This window comes from Bos grunniens, chromosome 7 (genome assembly GCF_055505025.1).
Source record: "Bos grunniens cultivar Pamir isolate PY7600 chromosome 7, Bosgru_T2T1.0, whole genome shotgun sequence".
NCBI classification, from domain to species: Eukaryota; Metazoa; Chordata; class Mammalia; order Artiodactyla; family Bovidae; genus Bos; species Bos grunniens.
In genome coordinates, this window is record NC_141171.1 from 64,733,448 (window position 1) to 64,750,358 (window position 16,911).

The 16,911-nt window shown below is 43.6% G+C and overlaps 1 protein-coding gene across 6 annotated transcripts in view; it reads left to right on the forward strand.

Annotated features, from left to right (window-relative positions):
- GRIA1 (glutamate ionotropic receptor AMPA type subunit 1) overlaps window positions 1–16,911 on the forward strand; it is a 354,858-nt gene that overhangs the window by 17,264 nt on the left and 320,683 nt on the right. The window lies entirely within an intron of this gene.

Below are 16,911 nucleotides of genomic sequence, written 5' to 3' on the forward strand. Positions count from 1 at the left end.
CAGTTCCCAGGATAGAGCCAGCCTACATCTGCCCATCTCAAAGTCCAGTGGAAAGGGAACTTCTCTTTTGCCCTCTGTTTCACAGAAGTCCTAGATCTGATGTTACTGAATAAAAATTAGGACATACGCTCATTTCTGAACATGGCACCTTGGCCAGCAATTTACATTCTTCAGGTTGTTCTAAGATTACTCACACGACCGTTCTTAGATCTTGGGGTGGTAAGAAGAACCAAATGGACTGCTGGTTTCCTTCAGCCTATCCAAACTACATGGACATAAGGGAGGAGTGATTCCTCCAAAGGAAGTCAGGATGCTGTTACCAGAATAACGAACATTAGATACTCAGAAGACAAAATACCACACACACACACACACACAGATGTCCTCCTATGGCACGTGTCTTCAGAAGGGAAAATTCAGAGTAGCTGGTGCTAGACCAAGGGTCAACATGGTAAAACAGAAAAGAACCGCCAATGAGAGAAGCGCATACAAGGGATGGTGGTTGGTGTGGCAAGATCAAAGGTCAGTGCAGGCAACAAGTTTGAAATCCAAGCAGACTCATGGGTTAGTCAAAGCTATGTGGAGTCTCCGCTAATCCCTGCTCAGCCTAAGAGCAAACCCTTGTTCATGGAACAGTTTTAGGAAGCCCACATGCATATGGCTGGGGGTGTCCCTTCAGGCCACTCTCTGACAGAATGTTGGCGCTGTCAGGAGCCCTAAGTTATCTGGTGATCTTGAGGTTAGCCATACTCTCTCTGAGTGATCAAGACATTCTCTGCTCTACTCAGACACTCAAGCTATTGTGCACAAACTCTTTAACAGTTCCTGTTGGAGTTTTGGCTACAATTCTGATAAGCCCACACCACCAGATGGTAAGTTCTTCTAATTGGTTCTATCTCTTCTAGTTTTTGGCAGGAATGAAGCCTTCCCTATGCCTCAAGATGGGGGATAGAGAGAGCCAGGAAGAAATGAAGGAGGTTTTAACCTCTGTTAAACAGATAGAGATCTTAAGTTAGTTCTTGTTCAAGGAAAACAGAGTGGTATTTTTTTTTTCTCCACATAAGGCTGTGGATTCACCATGGTCTGAAATTCTAAACTGAATGCTGATAAAACACAGGATTGTAATGACTGAAAAATGGTTTAGATAGAAAAGTCAACTGGTCTAATTCAACCATTGATATTTATGGAGCATCATGGTAGAAATAAATGCTTATTTGGTAATCATTTCTTCCCCAAACTCCTTGGGAAGAGTATATCTCCTGGTTCCACTAATACTATGTTTGGTCATGTGACTTGCCTTGGAAAATGGGATATTTGCATGTTTCAAGCAGAAGTCATTGAAAGAACATGTTCTAGAGAACCATCTGCTCCCAGAAGAAAGATAAATGCAAAAAACAGATGCTGCAGTCAACCTACACACTGAAGTCTGAAGCAAAGTCATCTCAGCTGACTGGCAGACTCATAATACTAAATACTCACTGTTATATACCATTGGAAATGGGGTGGTTTGTTATGCAGCAATAGCTGACCAATACAAGCAACCATGGCACGTTCCACACTTTGCTAGGTACTGAAGGAACAATGAAGAGTGAAAGATATGGTCTTGGTTCCCACCAAGCTCATTTTCTATAGAGAGATAGGAAATAAATAACATTTACAAATAAAAACTAGTAATAGAGATTGTATCTATGGTCATAAAGAAAATAGGATGTAGTGACAAATCACTATTGTAGAAGATTGTAAAAGAATCACACCTACTTTGGATTAAGTGGTCAAGGAAGACTTCCCCAAGGAGGTGATATGTAAGTTCAAATATGAAAATTTGAAAGGAGCCAGACAGGTGCATGATCCTCTGTGGGATGTAAAAACACAGCACATGGGAAAGTTAGATTAAGAATCTCGCTCTAGGCAGGAGAGAAGGAGGGGCTCTGAAAAAATTCCTTGCCAAGTCAGGTCACTCCAAGGGCAGGTTGTCCAAGAGCGTATGCTGGCTTGCCTGCACCAAGTTGCATGTGCAAGTCAAAAGCTGACAAAGATGTGCTTGCTGCCAAGGCAAGACAGCCACAGGACATGGAAGCCATGGGGCATAGCAGAGATAGAGGTAAGACTTCCTAGGGCATTCCTAACAGAGAGGTGATAATATTAAGTTGGCTTAAAGCTCAACATTCAGAAAATTAAGATCACAGCATCTGGTCCCATCAGTTCAGTTCAGTTCAGTCACTCAGTCATGTCTGACTCTTTGCGACCCCATGAATTGCAGCACGCCAGGCCTCCCTGTCCATCACCAACTCCCGGAGTTCACCCAAACTCATGTCCATCAAGTCGGTGATGCCATCGAGCCATCTCATCCTCTGTCGTCCCCTTCTCTTTCTGCCCCCAATCCCTCCCAGCATCAGAGGCTTTTCCAATGAGTCAACTCTTCGCATCAGGTGGCCAAAGTATTAGAGTTTCAGCTTTAGCATCATTCCTTCCAAAGAACACCCAGGACTGATCTCCTTTAGAATGGACTGGTTGGATCTCCTTACAGTCCAAGGGACTCTCAAGAGTCTTCTCCAACACCACAGTTCAAAGGCATCAATTCTTTGGCACTCAGCTTTCTTCACAGTCCAACTCTCACATCCATACATGACTACTGGAAAAACCATAGCCTTGACTAGATGGATGTTTGTTGGCAAAGCAATGTCTGTGCTTTTCAATATGATACCTAGGTTGGTCATAACTTTCCTTTCAAGGAGTAAGCGTCTTTTAATTTCATGGCTGCAATCACCATCTGCAGTGATTTTGGAGCCCCCAAAAATAAAGTCTGACACTGTTTCCACTATTTCCCCATCTATTTGCCATGAAGTGATGGGACCAGATACCATGATCTTTGTTTTCTGAATGTTGAGCTTTAAGCCAACTTTTTCACTCTCCTCTTTCACTTTCATCAAGAGGCTGTTTAGTTCCTCTTCACTTTCTGCCATAAGCGTGGTGTCATCTGCATATCTGAGGTTATTGATATTTCTCCCGGCAATCTTGATTCCAGCTTGCGCTTCTTCCAGCCCAGGGTTTCTCATGATGTACTCTGCATATAAGTTAAATAAGCAGGGTGACAATATACAGCCTTGACATACTCCTTTTCCTATTTGGAACCCGTCTGTTGTTCCATGACCAGTTCTAACTGTTGCTTCCTGATCTGTATATCTGGTCCCATCACTTCATGGCAAATAGATGGGGAAACAGTGGAAACAGTGGCTGACTTTATTTTGGGGGGTCCAAAATCACTACAGATGGTGACTGCAGCCATGAAATAAAAAGACACTTCCTCCTTGGAAGAAAAGTTATGACCAACCTAGGTATCATATTGAAAAGCAGAGACATTGCTTTGCCAACAAAGGTCCGTCTAGTCAAGGATATGGTTTTTCCAGTAGTCATGTATGGATGTGAGAGTTGGACTGTGAAGAAAGCTGAGTGCCAAAGAATTGATGCTTTTGAACTGTGGTGTTGGAGAAGACTCTTGAGAGTCCCTTGGACTGCAAGGAGATCCAACTTGTCCATCCTAAAGGAGACCAGTCCTGGGTGTTCATTGGAAGGACTGATGCTGAAGCTGAAACTCCAGTACTTTGGCCACCTGATGCAAAGAGTTGACTCATTGGAAAAGATTCTGGGAAAGATTGAAAGCAGGAGGAGAAGGGGATGACAGAGGATGAGATGGTTGGATGGCATCACCAACTCAATGCACATGAGTTTAGGTAAACTCCGGGAGTTGGTGACAGACAGGGAGGCCTGGCATGCTGCGATCCATGGAGTCACAGAGTCAGACATGACTGAGCAACTAAACTGACTGACTGACCTATCTTGGCTCCAGAATAGCCAAGAGCTACTTCTGTTGCTTCTAAGGATGGCAGGAGATGTGTGTGTGTGCCTGTCTACATATATTCATTCTTTCACAGAGGAGGGAAATGAACTAGACAGCTTCTAGATCTCCTTCCAAATCTGTGATTATAAAATGTAAGAATTCTGAGACTTAAATTATGTGTGAAGGAAATGTTAAATCAAAGAACTTCATCTTAGCTCTCTGCCAAACTCCATTTGTTAATTGAGGTGGTTAATTAGGGCAGAGTCTCTATTTCCTAAGCAAGCTGGATAAGCTCCACCCATCCCTCACCCATCTGGTAAAGCCCACGGAGATGTCAGAGCTGCAAGGGAGCACAGAGAACATCTGATGCAGCCTCCATTTAATCTGCACCCCAGACACAGAAAAGCAGGAGCTGGGGAGGAGGGGGACAGAGCGGGGGATGGGAAGCTCATAAGGCTAAATGTGGAGTCTAGAATCTGAGTAGCTTATTAGCTTTGACAAAATTACTTTGCTGCACTTCCTACCTCTTCTTCCTTACTCCAAGATCATTCTGAATATCTTACAATATGGTTTCCACTCTAATCATTCTAATGAACCAGTTTCTATAGGGTTATGATAGATATCTCTTCCACAAATATTATGTCTTTACTTCTTGTAGCCTAAGATTTGGAGAGGATCTTCACACCTCTCCCTAAGAATCCTTCACTTTGTGATGCTATATTCTCCTCATCACCACAGCTGGGGCTCTCTGTGACCTCTTCTGCTCCCCTTTTCTCCCCAGTGTCTACCCTTTCCCCAAGACACTAACTTCCGCATTTGGGGTTGAACTTATAAAAAAGAACTGGACGTGTTTCCTGCCAAATGCTCTGCTTATCCCTCACTTTATTTATGTTGAATCACCCCTGCCCCCCCCCCACTTTCAATATGTCATCTCGTTTGATTCCTTAGGCTCTGTCATCTTCTGCATCCAATACTATAATCTGTTGATTTCACCATTATGATTCTTGAGGGCCTCCCTGATGGCTCAGATAGTAAAGAATCCACCTGCAATGCACGAGACCTGGGTTCGATCCCTGGATTGGGAAGATCCCCTGGAGAAGAGAATACCCACTCCAGTATTCTTGCCTGGGAAATCCCATGGACAGAGGAGCCTAGTAGGCTATAGTCCATGGGGTCACAAAGAGTCAGAAACTGACTAACACACACACATATGATCTTGAATCTGTTCTCATTCTTCTTCTCTCTTCACTGCATTCTATCTTGAGCCTTCTGACTAGTCTTTTCATGTTATAATCCACTTGCCACACAATGGGTGGATCAATTTCTTGATGACTATTTCTAATCATGAAATTTCTTTCTCTTAAACAAACTGTCAATGTCTCCCATCTTATCTGAAGTTCATACTTAGCCCAGAATATGAGTCTCTCAATAATATGATCTCAATTTCAAGAAAGTATTTTTGAGACTCATCTAACCCAACACACTCTATATTCCAGCCAAAGCAGGTTACCCAGTATTGCCAGAAACATGCCTCTCAGTCTCTCTCTGCTTTCTTTGGTTCATGCTTCTGCTTCTACCTGGAACAGTCCTCACCACCAATAAATGAACAATGTGTTAATATTTCATTGATGTATTCCATCAACTAGAAACGCCTCTTTACTAGACCCCAGGGATGTAGCAGAGAACAAAATCAACCAAGGCCCTGTGCTCTCCAGTTCTGTATTCTGGTGAACAAACAAACAAATATAACGATTTCAAAGTATTGTTAAATGGCAAGTGGACATGACTCGAACAGCAGCAGCAGCTACAGATATAGCTAAACAGAGTCATGGAACGTAGGTTAGACTAGAAGACTGCTTAAATGAACAATAGGCTGCTCCGAGGAGGTGATATTTCACTGAGACTTGTTATGACCAGCACAACTTTCTGCAATGGTAAGAGACATTCCAAATCTACGCTGTACAGTAGCCACGAGTGACTGTGCCTATTGAACGTTCAAAATGTGGTTAGTATGAAGGAGGAACTAAATCTTTAATGTTATTCTATTTTAGTTCATTTAAATTGAAATAGCCACAGGTGGCTAATGGCTACTATATTGAACAGTTTAGATCTGGACTTTGTAACTCTCCAGACAAAAAGAATAGCAAGTATAAAGGCTTTAAAGTGGGAGTAAGCTGAAGCTCCAATACTTTGGCCACCTAATGTGAAGAACTGACTCATTGGAAAAGACCCTGTTGCTGGGAAAGATTGAGGGCAGGAGGAGAAGGGGACGACAGAGGATGAGATGGTTGGATGGCATCACCAACTCCATGGACATGAGTTTGAGCAAGCTCCGGGAGTTGGTGATAGACAGGGAAGCCTGGCATGCTGCAATCCATGGGGTTGCAAGGTATTGGACAATACTGAGCCAGTGAACTGAACTTAAGCTTGTCTATTCAAAGTACCAAAAGAAGGCCAGAAAAGCTAAAGCATACTGAACAAAGAATTGATCGTATTGTAAATTAATCTCAACTGAAGAATTGAGATTGATTTGCAATACAATAAAAATCACTCCCCTCACAGCTCAATTGGTAAGTCATCTGCCTGCAATGCAGGAGACCCGGGTTTGATTCCTGGCCTGGGAAGATCCCCTGGAGAAGGAAATGTCAACCCACTCCAATATTCTTGGCTGGACAATCCCATGGACAGAGGAGCCTGACAGGCTATAGTCCATGGGATTGCAAGAGTAGGACACGACTTACCAACTAAACCACCACCACCAACAAAAATCACTAATGAGGTTTAAGTTTAGGAGTGGGTAATCTGATTTATATCTTTAAATGATAGTTACTGGCTTCCTAGGTGGTTGCTAGTGGTAAAGAACCTGTCTGCCAATGCAGGAGACATAAGTGAGCCAGAAGGTTTAATCCCTGGGTCAGGCAGATCCCTGGAGGAGGGCACATCAACCCACTCCAGTACTTTTGCCTGGAGAATCCCATGGACAGAGGAGTCTGGTGGGCTACAGTCCATGGGGTTGCAAAGAGTCGGACATGACTGAGTGACTAAACACACACACATATTTAAAGCCTCTTCTTGTGTTGTGTCTTCTGATATTCTAATGGCTAAAGAAAGGCATTAGACCAAACCTAACATTCATGGAGTAGAGAAATCCACTCTGCCTTCTCACAGGGACTACAGAGTCACATGGCAAAGGGATCACATGTAATTCTATCACAGTAACCCAGTGCACCACAGAAGACACTCAAGGAGGCCAGCTAAGAGGCTCCTGCAATAGGGTATGTGACAGATGATGGTGACGTCGCTCCACTGGGTGACAGTGGAGACAGAAGGGCTAGCTTTGAAATCTATTTTGAAGGTGATTAGCAACAGGACTCGGTGATGAACTGAAAGTAAAGTATGAGATAAAAAAACAGACCTACTTTTCAAGGTGCTTCTCAGATATTACCACTGTTCTACAAAACTGTGTCTCATTCTTTCTTTATTTGTAACTGATGTAACTGAGCTCTTCATCCTTTACTTTACAAGCTCCCCCTTTTTTTAATGCTTTTATTGGCCCTTTTGACTTCCTAGCTTCTGTGAGGGAAGTTCATATCTACTACTAAGACTCTGAGCTCTTTGAAGGTGGACAAACAAAATTACTTGTATTTACAACCCAACTGCTTGAGAGAAATGTTCAAGAAATAATATAATGGTTAATAGCAAGGATTTTGGAGGCTGCTTCCTAATTTTGAATCTTGTATGATCTTTATGAGTGAGTTCACCTCTCAAAGCCTTGGTTTCTTATTTTGTAAAGTGTCAGTTATACATACATGCCTCTTAGAGTTGTAAGGGTTAAAGGAGACAAATTTGGAAAGTGCTTAGTATAGGACTGGCAAGTAAGTATCCAATAAATGGGAGCTATTATTGTTCAATTTAATTGTTTGTGATGACCAGTTTCTCTGGAAATGCCCTCCAGAGTCTTCATCAGAAATATAAGGTTCTTGTTGAAATGAGGGGCATGGAGAATAAAAAACACTGTGGAGGGGATTTTGTAATTTAGTTCGAACTATCTAGATCTAAGGCTTCTTTGATCTGAAAATGACAGCAACAACAAAACCCCAAAATAGAGCCACTTTGCTACTTGTTTCCTTTTACCATCTGCCAAGATGATTCCTTTTAGTTCTCCAGGTCTTGGAGTCAGCTGCCTTAACATAATAAAATAAAATAAAATTTAAAACTGGTCCTGTACTTATTTGGGAATGAGAAGGCAAAAGGCTTTAAATATAAAGCTAGTTGCTGCTGGAGTGAAATATAGGGCAATGGTGACTAAGATGTTTGAGAAAGGAACTGCTATGGGAAAGTGAATTTTAGGATAAAACAGAGGATTCATAAGAACCCAACAGAGACTTTCTCTGGTGGTCTAGTTGTTGAGAATCTGCTTGCCAATGCAGGGGACATGAGTTCAATCCCTGGTCTGCAAAGATCCCACATACCATGGGACAACTAAGCCCATGTGCCCCAACTACTGAGCCCAAGTGCCATAACTACTGAAGCCCGCACCATAGAGCCCATGCTCCACAGCAAGAGAAGCCACCACAATAAGAAGCCCGAATAGAATGAACAACAGCTCCCGCTCACCACTACTAGAGAAAGCCTGATCACAGTAATGAAGACCCATCACAGCCCAAAATAAGTAAAGTGAAAAAAAAAAATACTGACTTTTAAAAAACACTTGTAACAAGACAGATTCTAAAATGTACTCTTCGGCTTTCGTTCCTTGATAAGATGTCTGTTTTGATCCCAGTTTAATATTGCCTTTACCACAAGTATTCGATAGGACCAGGGGGCATTGTAAACATAAATTATCCAGGACCATAGATGAGAATGGGTGAAATAACCAAAAAAGAGTCCATGAAAGAGTTAACAGGATGAGTTTGAAGATTTGGATGAAATTTTCCAGGGAGCCCTAGAAGATATATTTGAAGAAGCAGACTGGTTTCAGACTAAATAAGGCTTTAAAGGCCAGGAAAAGGTATTTCAAAGACAGAATAATGAGTTAAAATTTCACAGTTGATATTTGAAAGGTCCTCTTTGTGGTTCAGATGGTAAAAAATCTGCCTGCAATGCAGGAGACCTGGGTTTGATCCCTGGGTTGGGAAGATCCCCTGGAGAAGAAATTGGCAACCCACTTCAGTGTTCTTGCCTGGAGAATCCCATGGACAGAGAAACCTGGCGGGCTACAGTCCATGGAAGGTCGCACAGAGTCAGACATGCTGAGTGACTAACGCAACAAAACAGCAATAACAACGATGGCTTTATTTAGTAGCTACTAGAACAATCTTCCACCAGAATAAAGTTCCCTTTATTTTCTGAGCGCCAAACGACACATCTAAATGACAAACAACAAGTGACCATCCATTCCTACATGACAGACATCAATGTGTTTGTTTTTAAGATCCATCTAGTCTATGTTTCCTATTAGAACTCTGATGTTCCGAGGCTAATAGGTTTTCTTTGGGGACTGGGGTGATTAGGGGAGGTTATGTGCCCATAAACTTAGTAGTACTGGATTAAACAAGGCAGAGGGTCTATTCATCAGGATTTTGAAGGCCCTTTAATATGCTAATGTGTTTTGTTCTTTTCTCAGAAGAGGGGAAGAGTATGTATTTTCCAAATTTAATAGTCTCTTTATTTTACTAAATGACCTGTTCATACCCTATGGGACTCAAGGCCTAGTTTGATCCTGTTCTACATATTTTAAAACTAAGGCCCAGAAAGTACAAAGGGCTCTGTCTGCTGGGTCATGATTCTCACCCAGGATTGCTGACCACCAAGCAAGGCCTCATCCCACTATTCCTGGCTCCTGTCGTGTTTTTAAGTTTAGGGAATGTTGGGAGATTATATCTATTTTATTTATTTTATTTTTAAAATAATTTTATTTGTTTGTGGCTGCACTGGGTCTTCACTGCTGCACGTGGGCTTTCTCTAGTTGCAGCAAGCGGGGTCTACTCTCCAGTTGCAGTGTGCCAGCACTAGGCACACGGGCTTCTGTAGTTGTGGCTCCAGGACTCTAGAGCACAGGCTCAACAGCTGTGATGCACAGGCTCAGTTGCTCCTCTGAATGTGGAATTTTCCCAGACCAGTGGTTGAACCCATGTCCTCTGCATTGGCAGGTGGATTCTCAACCAGTGGACCAACAGGGGGGGTCCTCTATCAAATTTTTTTTTTAAGATTTTTTTCATGTGGACCATTTTTTAAGTCTTTATTGAATTTGTTACAATATTGCCTCTGCTTTATGTTTACCGGTTTTTTTGGCTGTGAGGCATATGGGATCTTAGCCCAACAGCGATCAAACCTGCACCCCCTGCGTTGGAAGGCAAAGTCTTAATCTCTGAACCACCAGGGAAGTCCCTCCCTATCAATTTTCGGAGCCAGTCCTCCAAACAGTTTTACCCAGAACAAGGAATTGCCAGTGATTTCAGGAAGAACCAGCAGACTCCAGTGAAGCACTTCCAAACTGGCCCAGGTCAGCCGTGCTTTCTTTTCACATTTTCCTGCAAAGCCAGTTCTGAGTAACCTACGCTTAGATGTCCATCCAGGAATGACACCCAACCTCTGTACTACTGTTTTTTTTTTTTTTATAAAGCCCCAAATCTGTAATAAAATAAGGCAAGCTGATATAAATCCCTTTTAATGCAGCATGTAAAGCTAATATCAAAAATAAAAGTGGCAAGTTGTACGGAGAGGCTGAGAGATGCTGACATACAGTCAGGAGGGTGACAAGAAGGGGCGGGGGAAATTTGCAGTGTCCTTGAAACAGCAAAATGTATTAAGGTCCAGGCTTTTGTCCGACAGACCCAAATCTATTAATATTTTTACAAACAGTATAAAGAAATCTAGTGGCTGGACCCACTCTACCTTGGGTAGTTGGACTTTGGGCTTCACATGCAGGTTTCGGTAATAGTGGTACCATGAGTTAATCACCAAATTCTCCTTTGGAATTCCCTGATGGCTCAGCAAGTAAAGAATCTGTCTGCAATTCTCTCTACAAAGAGAAACAGGTTCAATCCCTGAATTAGGAAAGTCCCCTAGAGGAGGAAAATGGTAACCCAATCCAGGAGCCTGGCAGGCTACAGTCCACAGGGTCACAAAGAGTCAGACACAACTGAGTGACTAGGCACACAAGCACTCAGGTGGTCTAGGGCCTGGAAGGTATGCCCAGTGAGAATTCTCTGCAACGTAACTAAGAAGCCAAACAAAACCCAGTGAAAGGGAGATCTAGCTTGACAGATCTTAGTTCAGCATGGCAGAGCCCATTCTAAGAGTATGGATTGGCTGGTGGTGGAGAGTCATCGTTTGAGCATGGCTATTGGAAATCTGGCTCTTTTACAGAATTACCACCTCCACCCTGGTGACATAATGCCCATGGTACCACTAAAGGCATCTGTGGGCTTCAAATACGCCCTCTCAGCATCCTTGACCAATCAAGACAAATCTTTCTGAGCGTGGCACTAATGCCATGAACCAGTGCTAGGGACTGAACCACGTCCCTCCAAAATTTGTATGCTGAATTCCTAACAACGTGTGGGCTAATGTTTGGAGTTGGAGGCTTATGAAGAACTTTAGATTTAGATGAAGTTATAAGGGTGGGGACATCACGGTGGGATGAGTGTCCTCCATAAGAGGCTATATCCTAGCACTTGCCATCTGCAAGCCAGCATGAGGACTCTTAGCAGAACTCAATCATGTCAGCACCCTGATCTCAGACTTACAGAACCATGAAAAAATAAATTTCTGTCACGTAAGCCACCCAATCTATGGTATTTTGTTATGGCAGCTTGAGCAGACTAACACAATGGATCATTGGGGTGTTTTTCCCACAAGAGTGAACCTACTTAGATGGTGGATAGGAAGCCAATAGAAACTTAAGCAAAAGGGTAGAGGGTGGTACCTTGGGGAACCAGAGGGAGTCCTGCAGACTAGACCTCGCCTCTGACAGTTCTGCTGAGAGCTGGCCCTGTGCCCAGTCTCTTCCCACTTCTCTTCATCTCACTAGACCAAGAAAATATCCACATCTGCTATCCACAAATACTCTGAATTCCCCCGCCCACTCAGATCCCCGGGAAAACCTAACAAGCAGAACAGCGGAAAAGATGCGCAGGATATATGGTGCTTTCTCAGGAGGACAGCTGACTTTTTTCTGACACCCTCTATCCTTGTCTTTTCATTTGTCCCTAGTCAGTGAGCTGCAGTATGGTCCAGAGGCAAGAAATAGGACTGTTGGACATAAGCCTTAGTGTGGTCACCGATTAGCCACGTGATCTTGGGAACTCACAGATTCTCTCTTTCCTTCAAGTTCCCCTCCATGGCCCAACTACCCCACAGTCTCATTCTCCTCACCCTCCTAGATCCCTCTTTAACAAAGAACCATAAAGAGTAGCAATTATGTTTTTATTTTCATTACTCCAGGAGGTGGGTCAAAAGAGATCGTGCTATGATTTACGTCAAAGAGTGTTCCGCCTGTTTTCCTTTAAGAGTTTTATAGTCTCCAGCCTTACATTTAGGTCTTTAATCCACTTTGAGTTTATTGTTGTGTATGATGTACAGCAGTGTTATGATCTTATTCCTTTACATGTAGCTATCAAGATTCCCCCCAGCACCGCCTATTGAAGAGACTATCTTTTCTCCATTGTATAGTCTTGTTTTCTTTGTTATAGACTAATTGACCATGTGGGCTTCCCTGATAGCTCAACTGGTAAAGAATCTGCCTGCAATGCAGGAGACCCCGGTTCGATTCCTGGATCGGGAAGATCCCCTAAAGAAGGGAAAGGCTACCCACTGTACTATTCTGGCCTGGAGAATTTCATGGACTGTATAGTCCATGGGATCACAAAGAGTCAGACACGACTGAGTGACTTTCACTTTCACTTACCTTCAATTGACCATAGGTACACTGGTTTATCTCTGGGCTTTCTATCCTATCCCATATTAAGTTAACCTTAAAAATGCATTCCAATATACAGCAGGTGTGCTGCTGCTAAGTCGCTTCAGTCGTGTCCAACTCTGAGCGACCCCAGAGGTGGTAGCCCACGAGGTCCCCCCCGTCCCCCGTCCCTGGGACTCTCCAGGCAAGAACACTGGAGTGGGTTGCCATTTCCTTCTCCAATGCATGAAGGTGAAAAGTGAAAGTGAAGTCGCTCAGTCATGTCCGACTCTTCGCGACCCCATGGACTGCAGCCCACCAAGCTCCTCCGTCCATGGGATTTTCCAGGCAAGAGTACTGGAGCGGGGTGCCATCGCCTTCTCTGTACAGTAGGTGTAGATGAATACTATTTGATGCCACTTATATGAGGTAGCAGGAACACTTAAATACATAGAGTCAGAAAGTACACTGGCAGATGCCAGGGGCCAGAGGGCAGGGGGTGGGGAGGGGGAGTGGGGACTTAGCGTCTAATGGGGACAGGGTTTCAGTTTCAGTTCAGTTCAGTTCAGTCACTCAGTCGTGTCCGACTCTTTTCGACCCCATGAATTGCAGCACGCCAGGCCTCCCTGTCCATCACCAACTTCCGGAGTTCACTCAAACTCACGTCCATAGAGTTGGTGTTGCCATCCAGCCATCTCATCCTCTATCCTCCCCTTTTCCTCCTGCCCCCAATCCCTCCCAGCATCAGAGTCTTTGCCAATGAGTCAACTCTTCACATGAGGTGGCCAAAGCACTAGAGTTTCAGCTTTAGCATCGTTCTTCCAAAGAACACCCAGGGGTGACCTCCTTTAGGAAGGTGAAAAATTCAGGAGATGGATGACGGTGAGAGCTGTACAACAATGTGAATGTACTTAGTGTCACTGAACTGTACAGTTAAATATGGTTAAAATGCTATGTATTAGGTGGCTTTTACCATAATAAAAAAAATTTTTTTAAAGAGTAGCAATTACGAACCCAGACTTTGGTGTCATGTATCTCCTGAATTCCACATCTGCTACTTCTCGTCTGTGAAACCTTGGACAAAATTAGATGATAGCTCCGAGTTTTAGTTTTATAGCCATCAAATGGGGTCAGTAACCATCCCTATCCTGAATGGTCTTCACATGCACGAAAGGAAGAATTGCTTGTGAAAAGTTGAGCACAGGTCCTGTGATGCTTAGTAAACATGATCTTATATTTTCTCAAAGCTACAGAACAACTTGCAGGGTCCGCCTCCACCACCTCCCCTCCCCAGTCCCCCCACCAAAACACTTGCTGTAGACTCTGGCTATGCAGGCCTAACAAACTCCTCATCACCTTTTGAGCCCCAAATGTAAACCTACTGACCTCAAGGAAGGCTTTCCTGGCTATGAAGGTAATGGGTCCCATACTCTTATGGAAGCAGAATTGCATCATTTTTCAGCCATTATTGCTCAGAATGCATCACATTGTGGTGAGTTTTTTACAAGACTGTCTCTCTTACTGCATCTCACATTTTTGCTGGGGCCAAGGCCAATGCCTTTTTTTTTTTCTTTAGCCAGTTTTTAACCAAGTTAGCTTGGCCTTTACTAGGCATGAAGTGTCTGAAAGATGGCCACTGGGTAGCAGACGGATGAACGGATGCACAGTTGAGAAGATGAATCACAATCTACCATATCCATTTCTGAAGCATAAACCTGTAACCATTTCCTTTACTTTTACATCAGATGAGTAACTATTTAGGATCATCTACTTGTAAGACCTAAGTTTGGAGCATTTGCGTTAAAAGAAATGCTCACCATTCATGTGAACCAGTCCCTTTGAGGAAAGAGTAGATGATGATAATGTGATTTTACTAATGAGCAAACAAAGGCCTAGGAAAGTTTAAGATGATTCTAAAAGGTTACCCACCCCCCAGCTCTATATAAAGACCTAAATCTGAGTCTGTACACTGCTGGCTCGCTGTGTGACCTTGGCGTAAGAGATTCCCTTCTCTGGGGTTTGGACTGGTGTCTGAGGTCTCTTCTACCCCGGAATCACATGAGTTGAAGAGCCTAACCAGGGGGTTGGGGGAGGAAACAACGAGGCTGCCTGCTTCCAGATTCCCCTCTGTGACAGAAAACTGTGTACACACTTTGACCCTATCAAAGCACTTGAGCGGCGTGGAGGAGTGTTATGATGGGCTTGATGGATCCTCCCTGGACTGGCACTTCAGTGTTCCCATGCCAACTGAAAGGAAAAAAATTAAAAAACTGAAAAATACGAATCAAACACAAAAACCGAGCATGACCTTATGTCTGATGAAAAATATTCTACTGATTGCAGCATGTATTACCATATTATGGGGAAAGAATAAGAGAAACCTTGGCTGGGCTTTAATGACTGGATCCTAGGACTGGTGAAAAGGGGAGAGAGACTGGGTATGAGAGATGCGGGGGCTGGGAGGGAATCAGGCTGTGGGCTCGGATTCCCTTCTTTGCAGCATCTATCAAAGAACACGTTGTCCTCAGCAACCAACTGGGAAGCCAGGCAGGCCAGGAAGATGCTTTCTGCTTTTTTCATGGTTCTGCCACTCCCATCAGCTCTAGGAGGCCCAGACCAGCAAGACAACAATTCTCTCTTAATATTCAACTGAATTCGTTTTCGGTTTCCTGCCAGTGTCCCGGATCCCTAGAGTGCCTGCGTGGCTTTATTTTGTCATCTGCTGCCTGCTGACTGGCTGCCCTGCCACTGCCCCACGGAGGGTTTGCTTCCTGTCTTGGAGGGAGTGAGACATCTGGGCTTCTGGGAGAGTAACCATCAGTGCTAGGCTGCAGAACCTCAGAAATCAGGGCAGGGACCCTCAAGGAGCCTCAGAAAGGCCCCTGGGCCCTGAAAAAGGGGAGGGGCTGGATTGGGTACTGGAGGCAGGGATGAGATGTGAGCAGATGGGAAGTTAAGTAGCTGTGGCAGCTTCTTATAAAGAGATCACAGCTGGAGATGTGTTCATTAAGTCCCTAGAGTGGTCTTTTCCTCGTCTTTCCTCTACCCCCACATTAGTTCATCAGCAAATCTGTCAGCACTAGCTGCACAACATATTTTGAACCCAAACACTATTTTTTTCCCTATCTCCACTGCTTTTTTTATATTTCATACCAACACACTCTTTTCCCATGTCCCTGCATTAACCTCCTAACTTCTCTCCTTTTCTCCAGGCTATGTACCACCCAGAAGCTAATATGACTTTTTGAAAATATTAAGCTAAACATGTCATTCAACTGCTTAAAGAAAAAGAGCTCTGTACTTTGACCTACAAGGTCTTCCATGAACCCATCCCAACAGTCCTCTAACCTCATCTCTTATTTTCGCTCATGGAACTAGATTCTAGTTTTCTGAGCCTTCTTTCCATCCTTTGAGCAGGCCAAGCTGCTTCTTGCCTCAGGGCCTTCACACTGGCTGTTCCCTCCTCTTAGATCTCATGGTTCAGATCTCAGCTCACAGGTTATTTCCTCAGAGAGAACTTCCCTGAACACTCTACCCAAAGGAAATCTCTAATAGCCCTCTACTTTAGTAAATTTTATTCCTTCAAAGTATGTTTTTGTAATTAGTAACTATTCTGCTTGTTTAATCGTATTAATTAATGTCTCTCTCACCCACTCAGTGCCAGTTCCACAAGGACAGGGTCTGCTGCTTCTTGTTCACCATATTCCCCAGAGTCCAGCCTGGGTCTGACACAGAGCAAAGGCTCAGTAAGAATTTATTACTTGGATGAATAAATAACTGAGTGAATGAATGAGTTTCTACAGTGTGCTCTTCCTTCGTGTAGGGCATTGTCCTCAGCACTGGGGATACAGAAATGAATAGGACAAGACCACTTCTCTGAAGCTGCTCACAGTTTAATGAGGGAAACTGGGATGCCAGGAGTTTTGCAATAAGAAGTATAATAATATGTACACACACTATCATGATGATTTTGCTAGCTAACCCCAAACATTGAAGGTGTGCTCAGCATTGTGCAAAATACTTTGCATGCATTTTTTCATTGAATCATCACAAAAAACCCTTTAACTTAGTATGATCACACTTAAACTATGTAACAACCCATCTGACAGATGCAGAAATGGCGACCCAGAGAGATCCAACTAACTCGCCCCTGCAGGCAGCTGGTAAGTGC